At 35.4% G+C, this 16832-nt stretch overlaps 1 protein-coding gene across 1 annotated transcript in view; it reads left to right on the forward strand.

Annotated features, from left to right (window-relative positions):
- ZNF804B (zinc finger protein 804B) overlaps positions 1-16832 on the forward strand; it is a 562233-nt gene that overhangs the window by 170679 nt on the left and 374722 nt on the right. The gene's annotated exons all lie outside the window — the stretch shown is intronic.

A 16832-nucleotide genomic window follows, 5' to 3' on the forward strand; every position in this document is an offset into this window, starting at 1 on the left:
GCCTTTAAAGCTTATCAGGTATAGGAAAAAAATGCTTAACTCCCTGTATCACACCCTCTGGGCAGGCTGAACACTCAGACAGCAGAGGAAGCAGGAAGAGTGACAGATTGTGGCCACACTCACTAAGAACACAGACCAGCAAATAGAAACCACCAAAAGAATGAGCCGTGCTGCCTCTCAGCCCAGGTACTTCTTGACACAGCAGTCTGGACAAGTAGGACAGTGAAGCCCATGTGGATCTATGAGCAATGGGTTGATTGACAATGGTTGCCACCATGTCACAGGAGAAAGGACAGGCTAAGTAGAGCTGAAACCCAAGGTTCAATGCAGACTTCCTCATAGGATCTTAGTTATTGTCCTTTCCAGAAATTTTCCCAAACTCTACCCCCTCTCCTCCTTTCTCCCTAAACAGGCAAACCTGTACTGCCTGCTCCTCCTCATCTTTTCTGTGTCCCTAATAACTTGTCTCTGAAACATGAATTTAGTTTTACTGGCTCAATTCCTTCTATTTCTACCAACAAAAAATATACTAGTCCTAACATGCATGATCACAGAATACCTCTTACAAGGTACCTTCCTACACATATGTAGCTTGACAATACATTTCAATCCTTTTTTTCAGTCCTATCACTTTCTAACTTATTGGTTTAATTCTCAAAATGTGTCATTCTTTAAAAGGAGGGGCCCACTAAGCATTTTCCTTCATCTTTCACATCTGATCAGTAGTGATCATCATTTGGTTATTTCATGAAAAAACACAAAGAATCATTGAGCATAATTCAGTAGGAAATTGTGTAAAGTTGACAAAATATTTAGTTCATTGTGTACGAACCATTCAAGTTTTTTGTTTGAGAATCCCAGTAAAAATATGTTTTATATTTCAAATTGTACATACACTTATATACGTAATTGAAGCAAGTTTCATGTAATATTTACCTTTACTATGTATGATAAAATAAGGCCAAAGTTAATATAATTTTATTGGTGCTTAACTATAGTCTAGAAGATATACCAAGTTAACAATTAAAAATATTTGCCATGTCCTACTAAATTAATTTTTTAACCCTCTATTAGGTCATAGTACTAGTTTTTTTTTTTTTAAATGTAGACTTTACCATAGAAATACTTCATTCTGTTCTTCAATTTTTTAAGAAACAAAGTACAAGTCACTTGTTTTCCCCGTTTCACAATATGTTCATTTAATCATAGGTAAATTGATAATAATTAAATGATACTGGGCCGATTTATTATGTAAGTCATGTTTTTGTGTTTCAGCTAAAGATGGGCCATAAATTCAGTTAAAAATTAGTATTTGTATTTATCTTTCTCAAAATTAATTTTATTATTGTCATTCATTTTAATGAAAATCTGTTGATTTTACATGGTTCAATCTTTGCAAGTTGATTTTATCTTTGTCCCCCTCTCCTGCCTTGGCTCTGCTCCCAACTCCCTTCCCGGAGTTCCTGGAACGCAAGAGGCCCACTCCTGCCTCAGATCGATGCTCACTGTCTCCTCTGTCTGAACTGTGCTTTCCCCTTATATTCTCATGGTTTAACATTCCCTTCTCCATCTGGTTTTCACCCAGTGAGGCCCATCCCTGAACAAGGAACCTAAAATCAAAAACTCCTTTTTTGCTTCATTTGTTTTTCTATAGAATAAACACTCTCTGACATGCTATATACCTTTCTGTTTGTCCTCACCAGAATGTAAATTCCACGTAAGTGTTTCTGTTTTGTTCACTGCTGTATGTCTATCACCTACAACAGGCCTGGCACACAGTAGTTCCATAATTTTTTGGTGACTAAATGGAATAAATGAAAGAATGGGAATGGCACTCTAGGTTAACTAGTCTTTATTTTTCAAGCTTCCTTTAAGGACATAAGCACAATCTATATGCTAAAAATATTGATGTCCACCCAATCATCATGATTGTGTAAACTGAGAACATATTGGACAATGCTTTTTAAAGCATGAATATAAAGGCCTTTTAATAATATTAAAACCAATGTGTCTAGTATTAATGCAAAGTTGTGCAAAATGCTCCATGATAGCTGTGAAACCTATAGGATAATAACTATTCAGGTAACTTGACATCTTTCCTTACTTTTAGTTTAGGAAGGTAAACTAAGCTTTTCTTTAGATTGTTTGATTTGCTTCTTGGATTAAAAAAATTGGCAATTATTATACATGATGAACAATTCAGATACCTTAGAATATACTTAAATGAAAATATGGAAATGAATAAAAGATTCATTTCTGATAGATTTTACTGATTTTAAATAAGGATAATGAATAAAATACATTCAAAGAATTACATAAGCTGGAGTACACAGGAAACGGTTTGAAATTTAAAACATTATTCAAAATGGAGAATACTGTTCCATTTTGATCTATTAAATTCTCAATAATAAAGTTCAAATAAATCTAGCCTTCCCCAAAGCATCTGATGAGCACCTAGTGTGTCCCATGCATTGTGCTAAATGTTGGAGAAAAAAAGAGAAAAACTCCCTTACTCTCAATCTGGGGATGGATAGGTAGATGAGAGAATAATTATAATACAAAGTAATGATTCCTATAATAGATTAGATAGAAAGGATTTATGCAGTGTCTTTTGTACTGTAGGTAACAATTTTTTTCCTAGCTATTAAGTTAATGGTGATAATTTGCAGTGCAAGAAAAGATTGGCTGTGTTATCAGATTGACCCATGGAGAAAACCTTTATGAAAAACTGTTCTGCATTCTGTTTATGTTCAAGGCAAACAAAGGTGAAATATATGTTTTAAATAGCCATTCTTTAAGATTGCTCACAAAAGTAATTTTAGTGATGAATATTTCTAGAGGCTTGTGACCTCTTTTCAATAATTTATACGCTCTTTTTTAATTTGCTTATTCTAGTTAGTAGTGGCTTTCTCAGCCATTACCCAGACTGATTGCTTGGTATTTAAAAAGTAAAATCATATTGAAATAATGAATTTTCTTCTTTTACAGGAAAAATATTTGAAATTTTACGAGTGAATTATCTTTTAACACTTAAAATTATTTCAAGGTATTTCCTTTTATATTATTCTTTCAAAGTTAGGATTTCAATCTAAAATAAAAGGAATGAATATGTAGATCCAAGTACATTAGTCCCACCTACTATCCTGAAATGTATGAATGTAAACCTATGGCTTTAAATAAGCATTATCCATTCATTTTTTAACAATCATTTTCTCATTACATTTAATTACTGACAAATTTCTAGGATTTTTAATGATGAGTTTCTGTTAAGTGAACAAATCTTGGGATCGGGGTCTGTTCCTCCTTCCATGAAATGTCCAATATTACCAACACAAATCAATCCTGCAAATAAGCAATAGCAAAAACAACTCCACAATTTGCATTTTACTCTCCTCCTTTTATCTGGCTTTAGGCTTAACTTAGGAAAAAGTCTTTGGAATTCTCTTGATAATTCTTTTTCTCTACTGTTACCTATATAGGGATTTATTTGGTTTTAAAATGGTTATATAGACCACAGAGAGGCAAAGGAAAAAAATAATAAAATTGTACTGGGTTTGATTTGGTGCAAACACAAATTTTGGGGAGATTTTGAAGCTAGAAGCTAAGGGCTTTGTATAAATTGGTCATTCAGTATGAGCTTGTTGAATGAATTGGGTTGCAAAGTTTCATACTTTGAATTCATACAGCGTATCTAGTATTGATGGAGTAATCATAATAAATACTTAGATATGTATTTCATTCTTGAAAGCTTTGCCCCTCTATTCCAAATTATGATAGCATAATAAATGCTTTTTATATAAGAGTCAAGCCAAAAATAGCTTATTTTTGAACCTATATCCTTATTGCAATTCTCGAGGAAGCCTTTTATAAAACATGATCAGAATACAAAATCATTTAGCTAATCAACCAAAGTCACCCAAAGCAGGGAATAATAAACAAAAAAAAACAGATATATGCAAAACTTGGATATTTTAATTCTAAGCATAACTGAATAGATATTTCTAGATTCATTATTTTTAGAAATTTATTTCCAAAACCTTTCTTTCCCTTGAGTTTGGGAGGCCTAAGTTGACATTCTTACCTAAACCACACCCCTTATATATATTTGCATATATACAGTTTTTACTTTTGATTTCTTTAAAGTGGAGTGGTACTTAAATGGCCTTAAGAAGTAATATTAATGTATAATTCCAAGTTTTTATTGTTCTTCAAAACATTTCATAGTTGTCTCACCCACATATATTTTGACAATTTTTTTAGCAACTCATCTTTATGGAATCTTCCCAAAGCATTCAAACTAATACCATAGAACTATGTAGAACTATAAATCCCTTTTCTCACTCATGTATATCTCTTTACATATTTAGTTTGATTACATAGTTACAACGAAAAGGATAACTGCTAAATTATTTGTGAAAACAAATGCTACTGATTCTGGATGCACATAAGTCACCTGGTAGAAGCAGAGGTGAGTGGGCATCACTCAATGTAAATGCAGTTTTTTTTCATTAGTAAATTGCATTTAATAGATGCATTTTGCTGAGGGGTAAAAATTAATATGGTGAGCACATTGAGGGGGTGGTGATTAAATTTTTAAAATAGCTTAAATGGTAAATCTATATTTCAGAGAAAGGCAATTTCCTACTTCTTTTTCACTTTAAATAGCAGGTCTGAAAATGAATTTATTTAAATACTCTGTGTTGTATATGTGAATTTATTTAAATGCATGAAAGTGTGCCTACATTCTTTTAAAATATGGATGCATGTTTATTTCTGTGTTTCAATGGAAAGAAGAAACAAAAACAGTAAATTACTATTGCTGACAGGGCGATGCAGGAATGAGACACGGACACAAAGCTAAGAATTAAGGGAGCAGGGGGCCCACTTGCATCTCTTACTACGTGGACGACAATGCAGCCTTGCTCCAGCTATTTATTTCAGAAGATCAGGTGTATATGCTAAAGGTGCTCAGGTGGGGGAGAGCTCACCAGAGACCTATGTTTACATCAGGTGCATACAATCTAGGTTTAAGACAATGGTAGTCACAAGACACAAATCTTTACAGGGCGGGCCTGCATGGCATTCTATGCAGGCCTGCGGCTCAGCATTCCAAGCCACCACCCCAGATATGCCTCAGGCAACATGGAAGACTCAGTTTCCCACAAATTACAAGACAGCATTTGCTATTTTTCAACAAAAAACAATGTAAATATTCTGTTCCAAATGTGGAATGCCAGTTTGTAATTTTAAAAGAGTCATTTATTTTTGGATAATAATAAACTACTGCTTCCACATACTACTAAGAATTATAACAACAAAAGCTAACACTGTTCTAGCACTTCCTGTGTGCCAGGAATCAGTTAATACTAAAAGTAAGTCTGTGAGTGAGGTATTCTTACTATGATCATGATACAGACAATGAAACTGAGGCTCAGAGAAGTTAATTAACTTGCTCAAAGTTTTAAGGTTCACCTTGAAAGTGTTAGCGACTGCATGTAAAACCAGGCAGCTTGGCTCCAGCATCCATGCTTTAAACAGCTACCTGGATCACTTCTCTACAAAACATGAAATCAAGTACCGTATACTTGAATTTTAGCCTCCAATTCTCTCCTGCCACACCATGTATTACCTAAGAAGGTACATTTTAATGACCTATGAAATAAATCTATGCTACCTGAAATTCATTCAGTCAGGAAAATCAATATGTTCAGTCAAGAAGCTGATTTATCTTTAATTTTTTTTAATTGTATTGACCATTTCACTAAATTGGCGGGGATGACATGCAAAAACAGCCTTATTGTGAATTAGAAATTTGGGGACAAGCAATCTTGGTGAGATTCCTTAGTTTGTCAGTTAATCAATAACATTAACTGAATGCACTCTGAGAGGCTGGGAATGTTAAAAAAAGAAATAAAAACTAAAAATATATATTTACATTTGGCCCCAGATGCTAAAGTAATTACAATATGGTGGGAAGTCTATAATCTTGACCTCCAAATCTTTGAAACTGATGCTTGATGGTGATTTTATCTTAAGATCTTTAAGATACAGTGCACACAACATACCCTTTAAAATCTTTCCTGCAGTCTAAATATAATGGATATATGTTTCATACTCTGGTTGTTTTTCTAGTTTTTGGTCTTGTATTTCCTATGCATTATAGTCATTTCAGGAAGAATAATTGATGCCTGCATGATATAAATTGAAAAAAATAATATCACAGATTTTATTTCACAGATGGCTAAAAACAATATTAAATGTTGACAAGCATATCTTTTATTATATGAAAAAATATTGAAATTGCATTTCAAACTGACTAAAAATCATCCCTCATTTTCAAGGAGTATTTCTAAGAACCCCTAAGAACCTGAAAGGATTTTTTCTTTTAATGTTTAGTAACTTTTCCTTTTAATGCTGACTTACTTATATTTTCATACCCCCCAAAATTGACTTTAGATTTAGAAGGAGTAGTGATAAAACATTTGAGATGAAGGGGAGCATCTTCATTGAACATGGATGTCACCTAGGTTATTAATAAAATATATTCATCATTCAGTCAAGGTATTATGACATGTTGAGAATAATGTTGACGGAAATAGGGAGTCTGTGTCATGTCTTCCATCTATCAATTTTTCGCAGTGATCTAAGGAGCTCCTTGTATTATGTGCCTCCTTGAACATTTCAATTTATTCATCTAAAAAACGATGGGGTTGGGCAAGATAGAGTGTAAAATTCTATGATCTGAAATATTTATTGAGAATATACCACTGCTGATATGGGAAATTCAAAGATTTAGCTGGAATAAATCTTGAGGCACGTACCTTTACTTCAAAAGCATACCATTCAGTAGAAGTGATAAGAAAAAATAATGAATCTTTGTTTTTAAGAAGTTACTAATTGAGACCCATTGATGGTCAAGCCTGTGGCACTTAGTGGTTTTAATTCAGTCAGGCATTCCCAGGAGACCTAGGGAACCCAAACCAAGTTGTTCCCTCCCCTCTATATTTTCTTAAAATGTAGTTTTTGCTCTTATTAAGATGACCGTGATTTAAAACACGCTCACCTAATGAGAAAGTGCCTTTTCCCCTCTACATGAGATTAACGAGTTGAGGAATACTGCTTTTTTCACTCTTGTGCATCAGTGTATTCAAATTGCTAATTATTTCCCAAGCCAGATTGTGATGAAAGGGTGAATTATAACCGTAGGTTTCATTTTGCTTCAACAAACACTGAAAATGTGGAAAAAGGAAGGAGAGGTCAGCATGTAGGTTATTTTCTTCATCTTTCTCTTTTCCCTCTGTCTCCCAGAATTACAGAGCAGACTTTATTTTATTTTCTAGCAAATATTCCAATACCACAATTAGCCCTCATTTTGTTATTCGCTCAGGTCATTCACCAATTTTGTTCAACTTTGGTTTCTGTAATTCAGGAGATTTTATGTTGCACAGACTTGGCATTTGCTTGATTGTCTTGTTAATGCTCTTATTTCCTAGCAATCAATTTAGTTTGATTGATATTTGTTATGCATCCTAGTAAGTTCCTTCCACTTAAATTTCATTTACAGGTTTTGTTTTCCTTTACTTCCTTAGTAATCAATTTGTCTTGATTGCTATTTACTTCCTGACCTGTTGATAGTAGAGAATTGCTTAAATGTGCTAATTATCTTTATGCCCACATGCAAATTTGCTTTTACCCACATATTTTACATTTCTAGTATTAAATGACTTCATGTAAAGAATTGCCTCTTTAATGAAGTTTGAATACACTTGATATCAATGTAGACAATAGTTTGAATTTGTATTTGCTTATTTCTAACTTGAAATGTAAAAAGTATATTATCATGAGATACATTTTAACTGTTATGGAAAAAATTCCCCATTAGATTAAAAAATATACCAAAGGAAAGACTGAGTTGACAGATAGAGACAGACTATGGACACAACCTTAGGCTGTCTTAGAACACAGCAGGCTTAACCTGACCATCGGTTTTATCTCTCACACTGAATTTTTTTTTTTAATAAACTAGTTCACTAAAAATGTTCTCTGTTTCTGAAAGTAATATCAGCCAGCACTGATAAACTAAATAATCTCGGTATCTCAGACAGTTTTAAAGTAAGTGTCCCTTAATTTAAATTGCTTCGAGATGAAGTAGAAACTTCATTGGAATACCATACTCCTAATAGCTCTCTGGGAAATTTGATTGAGTTCTAATAGATTAAATAAATGTTTTGCTTAATCCCATGAACTGTCATACTCACGTCAATAAATATTTTAACACTCAGTAACCCTACAGTATTTGAAAAACACGGAAATTAATTCTTCAAAGGGCCCAGTTGAGTGGCTGGAAAATAGATGTTCATTCAGTGTTGATGCACTGTTCTTGGATCTTTTTTACAATTAGTAAGACTGAAGCTGTGAATCTTTGCACTTTCTCTTATTTTAGGTGAGAGCAGGTTCAATCTGCTCTCTACCATAAGCAGATTGTTGTATAATCCTTCCTCCTGCTCAATATTTATGGAAACTAGATCCAATACAAGTGTGACTGAACAATCATAAGCAAGGATGTTCTGCAAAGTGGGAGCCCACTGTCTCACTACATCTGGGAATCTTTTCAAAAGTTATGAAAACTCACAATATTCCTTCAGCAAGACTTTCTGCATGCCCCAGTGTTCCAGGTGCCATAAAAGTTAAAAAGTTTCAAATCTGGAAAAGTACAAAAATATCTAGGTCACTAAAATAAATTTAGGATAGAAGCAATAGTTAAATTGGCATTTGTATTGGTCAGCGTGAAGCTCAGATAATCATGGCAAATTTAGAGATGTAATTTGTGGTCTTAATCCAGGTCTTGAAGAAATTTATGGATGCCTTGGTATAAAAGGAGAAAACAGCAAAACAATGTTAGGGTGACAGTTTATTTGAAGGCAGTAAAGTTAAAATAGGCATAGGGACCTAAAATAGAGGAATTTACATAATATACATACATGAAATGATTCTTGCAAGAAGCTTCAGAATCATAGCCAAAGGAGAGTTTTACCTTAACAGGCAAAAAGAAGGTGGCTTTAGCTTCTTTTTATGACGTAAGTTTTGTAGCATCTGAATATTTTTGTAGTGTCTGAAAAGTTTTGTAGCATCTGGATGTTTCTTACCTCATTTACCCTTTTGAAGAAAACCTTCTGTCTACATTCTATTTCTTCTTTAAGACCCAACACAAATGAATATCTCACTCTATATACATATATATGTATATGTGTGACTAGTGGTCTACTCAAGAGAAATGAAGCATATATACACAAATGGGTTTGCTGATGAGGTCATTTACCTAACTGTCAAAATGGTAATTATTTCTAGTAAAATAGTGAAAGATAACCTGGTTTCCATAAAGTTCAACTTTACTTTTGTGACTGCCTGAGGATTGCTACAAGGCTGTGACATTATATTATTGCTAAAGTGGCAGGCTGTAAATAGATCTGACTGAGCAAAGTTGCCATGGGAAACTTGCAGACTCTTCCAAAAAGAGAAACTAAACTAAAAGCACTGATTATAGTTGAAGTCTGAATTCAGGGAAAAGTCTTACAGATTCCTGTTGAATGTGCCTATAGGGGCTGCTAGATGCCGGGTAGGTTTGTGGGCAGAAGTTGTCCTCATTTAACTTTCACAACTTCCCTTACATCTGATTCTCTATAAATTCAAGTCTTGAGGTATCTTTGAATGGCAAATGAAACAGACCTTTGAAAATGGAAATGAAGTTCCTCCCATGTAAAGTTTGTCTCCCATTTTATTCCAGCCAAGGGCAATCTACAATGGCTTAGAGAGGACTTCCCAGGATTTCCTGGTTATGGAAGGGTTGATGTTTGGTGCACTCTTTCCATCCTCCTTTATTTTTCCTCTTTGTCACCAATGTCCCTGCTGGCACTCTCCCTCCAGTTACAAATGAGAGATATGCTGCCTAAAGATGCTGTATTTCCTGAGGACAGATGACCAGTGTTAGAACTGGAATGCATCTCCTGACTTAAGTCAGTGCCGGATCATTCTATCAGATGCTTTGCAACCCCTCTGCCTGGTGAACCGCCAACATAATAACTAGTAGGATCTTACACACAAATAATGGGCAGCAAATATAGACTCTTGGTTTCTTCACTCAGTTCACTAGCATAATGCATGTTTTAATTATATGTCACATTTCACTTATAGAGAAACAAAAATTATTTAGAAACAAGAGTTGGATTAAAAACATGTATACTCTGAAGTAGCTGGCCACCATTTGATAGAATCAAGTAATAAGAGAAAATAACTTGCTTATCCTTACTGGGTGTTTCTACTACCACTGATTTTTATTTTAACAGCACATTTTTCTGACAATACAAGCATTTTCCAGATAAATGGTCTTACACTAGACACTGCCAATACTTTATCTGTTCTGATTAGAAATTGTAGTTTGTGAAATCTAAATTCCCAACGTGCGTATTGTCATGAACCAAATTAGTGACATATTAAAACTCTCTCTGGTTGTGCATGAAATGCTTTTGGACAAATGTTCCCAACAGAGATTCTGTTAGTCCTTAACCATAAAATTAAAAATGAGTACACATTAGGAGCAAATTACATAGCTGAACTAAATGGCAGAGATAGCCTAGGTTTTTATAAATAGAAGGAAGAGGAATAGAAGAAATTACTTATGAATTAGTTTTTAGAAATAAACCTTTGTAGTTTCCTACTTATCTTTTATGTTTAAGGACCTATAGATGTTGAACACTATAGGTAGGTTAATGGAAGCTGAATTATTTTCAACAGCTGGAATTTTGGGCAATATGATTCAGAAGAAAATTCTGGAAAAAAGTTGAGTGTTATATTGGAAATAGAGAAGAATTGGGAGAATGGGAATATAGTTTTTTTTTAAAGGTAGCAGTTAACAATCATTAGTAAAAATTGAGTGGGTAATTGTTGAAATTGTAGATTTGTCACTAAAGTATGATTAGGACAATGTCTATGATATATTTACTTAAAATCTTAATATTCAAACATAATGAAAGCTCTGCACCTTATATACTAAAAGTTTAGTTAATTAGTGGTAATAAAAATAATTCTAGTGACTGCGATAACAGATATATTTGGAATGCATGTTTAATAAGCATTTTAAACATATTTTGTAAAGAAATAAAAATATTTCTGTAGGCTTAAAAAATAAAATATGTTGGTCATTTAAAAATGAAAGCTTTTATTTGGGAAATGCCTGAGTAATATTAGTGTCAAAGGCTCTTTTTACTTTGAGATTATGTGTGTGTGGTGGATTGAAAGATGTACCCCAAATTAGACATGTTCTTGGTCTTGATCTGCATTCCCGTGGGTATGAATCCATTGTAAATAGGATTTCTTGAAGATGTTATTTTAGTGTAGGCATCGTCCACCTGAAAGAGGTTGAACCTTAACCCAGATTATTGAAGTCCTTAATAAGCAGAAGAAATTCAGACACAGAGAGAAAGCCGTGGGGAGGAGCCAGAAGCCAAAAGTCAATGGGAAGTCAAAAATCAGGGGGAACCCCGAAGGCAAAGGACAGGACGTCCTCGTCATATGACAGGAAAGACAAGAAACCCCTCAATTTGCAGCACATCAGCACCAGAAGGCTCCAGATTTTGGGGAGAAAATGAGCCTTGCTGATACTTTGATTTTCTTACTCTCGTAGCCTGAAATCTATGAGCAAATAAATTTCTGTTGTTTAAGTCAACCCTGTATGAGGTTTGTCATAAAAGCCTAGAAATCTAAGATATTGTGCCATTACTGATTTTAAAATTAGTATATTTACCTATACCCTCTTTATATGTAAGTTGTATCAAATATTGGGTCAAGTTATGGATAGCTCAGGTTTAAACCAACTCTCCTAGTATATACGAATTATAATCATTACCCCTCAACAGCACTCAATTATTTAAGTGAAATGATGACCATAAGATATTTTCTGAAAGCCTCTTATTAAAATGTTGTAATGATTTTGGTAAGAAAAGCATTTCCTGGGGTTACATATGGATCATATTTGCCACATTGTACTGTGTTGCTACTGAATTGCTTAGAAGTTTCCAAGCATTCTGAAAGCCTTAGCTTGGCAAAGAAAAATTAGTTTGGTGGCAATTATGACTTTGACTATATAGAATAGCATATAAGCATCATGTATTTCTTATTTTTTCTATTTTGCTATTTAGAGACATAGAGAAATGCTTATTTAATATATACAAGTTATATACCATTTATCTGTGGCTTTTATATCTGTCATAATGGCATTGAAATGTTATAATAATTGTTTGTTATCTAATAAGACTTTGTTGTATTATGAATCACCAAAATCCATCCAAAGTTTAAGAAAAGTATGCAATATGGTTTTGGAATAAATATAATATTTATATTAAGGCTATATCTCTTCTTACAGGTTTCAATAATACCTATTTAGTCTTTTTAGTGAAAGCTGACTTGTTCAAATATGTAGGCCTACAGTTTTCAGATGGTAGAAGTAGCCGATAGATAATGTGCCTTTAAAAACTAATATTGAAATGATTTGAACATGTTAAATACAATTGCTGTTGGTTAAAAAAAAAAAAAAAAACCTGTTAAAATGCTAGGTTTTTTGTGCAAGAACTTTAGCTGCACGTGTTGAAATTAATGAAGATGATAATGATTCTACAGAAAATACAGTGGACCATTTCTGTTTTGGATCTTCTACAGTCATGCACAACATGTTTTGCCTAGTATATTGTTTGATACAAGCGGAGGTAACAGAAAATCAGCACCTTGCTCTTTTTAAGTGTATCCTTGCATTCAGGAGAAAAAGGTTCTGTTTTCAGAATGGAGAGTAACCCATTCATTATGCAACCTCACAGACATCCAACTGTTTCTGAAGTAAAATTATGATAATATTTTCTGTGAATCTTACAAGTTACATCAAAATTGTCAGTCTAAATGTAATGGCTGAGTACTAACTTTTGATGTTATAATGCAGAAAGGGGGGGGTGGAGTTCATTGCCACACGATTCTAATAGAGATATTGCTTCTAAAACTTGATGGTACTGTTTCCATTGTGAGCAAATTGAAGGAAATCCAGAGAATATTTAGAGATATGAATTGCTCAGAATATATCCATATATCAGGAAATGACTGAGAGAATTTAAAATTAGTCAGTATTTGAGAGGAAAGCACCATTTAGGGAAAGAAATTATTGATTTGAGATTCACCTAGAAATAATAAAAATAAATTAAGATAAGGAGTATGTGGACATTATTATCAGCAAAAATTCCTTGGTAATGAAACTTAGTAATAAAAGAGAATAATCTTTTAAAGAAAGATAATAGAATTTCTTTTCACTTAGAGCATTTTAAAGCTCAGCAAGATAAACCACCAGCAGCAGTGCTAATATGGTGCAGAAAGGACGAGATAAGTAATGCATCTTAGTTCTAGTTTTCATAGTTCAGTAAATCATTTTAAAGATCAAGAAACATGCAACTCAATTGACGTGCTTTTAAACAAATATAAAGTGTCAGAATTTTTGGCAGTCCTTGAATTATATAAGCTATTTTATTTTCTAATTTTTTTGTTAAGTTAAATTATAAGTAGGGGACTTTAGGTCTCTCACTGTCAAGTCAAAATTCAGGAGCAACACTGGCTGATTCATTCAAGGGACATCTGTTAAATTAAATTTCATAATGGTTCTTTGCATGAGCTTTATCTGCTGAGCAGAGTTGAGAAGTAAGTGTCTTATTTCACTTGAATCTTACTTTATTTTAAACTTTTGCAGAAGATGTTTACATTACAGTATATTGTACAATAAGATTTAAAATTGCATAATGAAAAATGAGTTGTAAGGTATCACTCATGACTGTACATATTCAAAGTTAATGGAAATAATGTTTTCATTTTCAGTTATTATGTAGTAGTTTCCAGAGAGGTACTGAGACTGGGTGTACATGTATTGGTACAGCAGTATGAATTTTTACTTCAGTAAAATGCTCTTTGTCTTTAGTGTCAAAAACCTAGGGGGGAAAATAGGGTCATCCTGATTCTGTGGTAAAATGAATCAGAGGGTCCCAGTGAACTTGGATGTATGCACATCTGTGTTTGCAGTAGATTCTCTGATTATATTTCTTACATACAGAATGAAAGACAACTGAAACACATCAAAGGAATATGTGGCCCCATCAGCTAAAGAAAAAGGGAAGGGATGACAAGTTTTAGTTGAATTGTGCTAAGAACAACAAGTTAGTTAATTGGATTTTTTAATCGGTGTGTGGGGGGGTGCTTATATTAGCTGTCAAACCTTAGTCAAATTATTTATTATTTCTATGTATGTTACGTTTCACATTGTAGATTCATTTAAGTATCCTTGAGAGGTCATCATCATTGTTTTAGTTTGCTAATGCTGCAGAATGCAAAACACCAGAGATGGACTGGCTTTTATAAAAAGGGGGTTTATTTGGCTATACAGTTACAGTCTTAAGGCCATAAAGTGTCCAAGGTAACACATCAGCAATCGGGTACCTTCACCGGAGGATGGCCGATGGCCTCCGGAAAACCTCTGTTAGCTAGGAAGGCAGCTGGCATCTGCTCCAAAGCTCCGGCCTCAAAACGGCTTTCTCCCAGAACGTTCCTCTCTAGCAAGCTTGCTCCTCTTCAAAACATCACTCCCAGCTGCACTCTCTTTCCTCTTTGAGTCAGCTCATTTATATAGCTCCACTGATCAAGGCCCACCCCGAATGGGTGGGGCCAAACCTCCATGGGAACATCTCATCAAAATTATCACCGACAGCTGGGTGGGGCACACTCCAAGCAAATCCAACCAGCACCCAAGGGTTTGCCCCACATAAGACCACAAAGATAATGGCATTTGGGGGACACAATACATTCAAACCGGCACATTCCACCCCCTGGACCCCAAAATGACATTATCTTTCCAAATACAAAACACATTCATTTCATCACAATATCACAGAAACTTACATCATCTCAGTAACAATAGTCAAGTACAAAATCCCATCAAAATCAAATATAGGTGTGGTCAGTCCTAAGGCATACTTTTCCTTTAGCTTTGCATCTGTGGATTTAGAACAAGTTATATACTTCCAATATACAAAGGAGGGACATTCATAGGATAAACATTTCCATTGCCATAAGGAGAAACAGTAAGGAAAACAGGGTTAACAGGACCAAAACAGTTCCTAAAACCTGCAGGACAAACTCCATTAGATTTCAAAGTCTGAGAGTCATTTACAGACCAATGTTGCATCCTTGGGGCTTGAGAGAGCGGGAGCCTAACCCTTCCCAAGGGCCTTTTTGGCAGCTGTTTCCTCTCCAAATGCTTGGGTGAGTGCTCCAACATTTCCACACATTGGGGAGACCACCTTCTCGGCTCCACCCTCCTCAAACCTCTGGGCAGCTCCCGGATTCCCTTCCATCTCCGGGGCACACGCTCAACCCCTTCAGAACAGTGGGGTGGCAGCCAGGCTCTCCTCAATTCCCTGGAAATGTGCTCCACCCTCTTTGGGACCTGAGGTGGCAAAACTCTTCCAGAGCATTGAGGCGGAAAGCCCGCCCTCGACCTCCAGGGCAAACTCACCCCTTCCATGCATGTGGGCTGCTCCGCTCTCCCAGCCCGAGACCTCTTGACTCCAGACCTCAACCTCCATGGCTCTGTCTTTGAAGAGATTTTTCCTTTAATTTTTTCCTTGTCTGTCTCCTCCAGTCCAGACCGGCAATGGCTCTGTCTATAAAGATCTCGCAAAAATTCTGTTGGCTTTGCATGAAGCATGCAGGGGTCAAAGCCATCAGACAATAGGACTTTCCACAAATCCTTTCTGGATAATTCCATCTCCAATCCTGGCTTGTACTGAAATGGTGGCTGGGTTCCATGTTTGGTTCCATCCTCACATTGGGCTGTAGCTTCTGGGATTCCACCCCCTGGAAGCTCATAATTTTCCAAGCCATCAGCTTCTGGTTTCTTGGAACCCAACAGTTCAGTTCTAAGTTTATCTCTCTCTGCTCGCATTTTACTATAAGCTGCAAGGAGAAGCCAGGGTATATCTTCCACACGTAGTCTGGAGATCTCCTCAGCTAAGTATTCCAGGTTGCCACTTTTAAATTCTTCCTTCCATCTGACACCAGGACTCAATTTTGCCAAATTCTGTGCCACTTTAAAACAAGGATCGCCTTTCTTCCAGTTTACAACAACGCATTCACCATTTCTGTTCAAGGACTCATCAGAAGTATCTTTAGAGTCCATATTTCCACAAACAGTCTCTTTAAAGCAGTTTTGGCCTTTTCTATCAAGCTCCTCACAATTCTTCCAGAATCTTCCCCTTATCCACTTAAAAAGCCGTTCCAACATGTTTGGTATTTGCAGACTCAGCAGCAAAAGCACCCCACTTCTCTGGTACCAAAATCTGTTTTAGTTTGCTAATGCTGCAGAATGCAAAACACCAGAGATGGACTGGCTTTTATAAAAAGGGGGTTTATTTGGCTATACAGTTACAGTCTTAAGGCCATAAAGTGTCCAAGGTAACACATCAGCAATCGGGTACCCTCACCGGAGGATGGCCAATGGCCTCCAGAAAACCTCTGTTAGCTAGGAAGGCAGCTGGCATCTGCTCCAAAGCTCTGGCCTCAAAACGGCTTTCTCCCAGGACGTTCCTCTCTAGCAAGCTTGCTCCTCTTCAAAACATCACTCCCAGCTGCACTCTCTTTCCTCTTTGAGTCAGCTCATTTATATAGCTCCACTGATCAAGGCCCACCCTGAATGGGTGGGGCCAAACCTCCATGGGAACATCTCATCAAAATTATCACCGACAGCTGAGTGGGGC

The sequence above is a fragment of the Choloepus didactylus genome, chromosome 5, assembly GCF_015220235.1.
Source record: "Choloepus didactylus isolate mChoDid1 chromosome 5, mChoDid1.pri, whole genome shotgun sequence".
In the NCBI taxonomy this organism is placed as follows: Eukaryota; Metazoa; Chordata; class Mammalia; order Pilosa; family Megalonychidae; genus Choloepus; species Choloepus didactylus.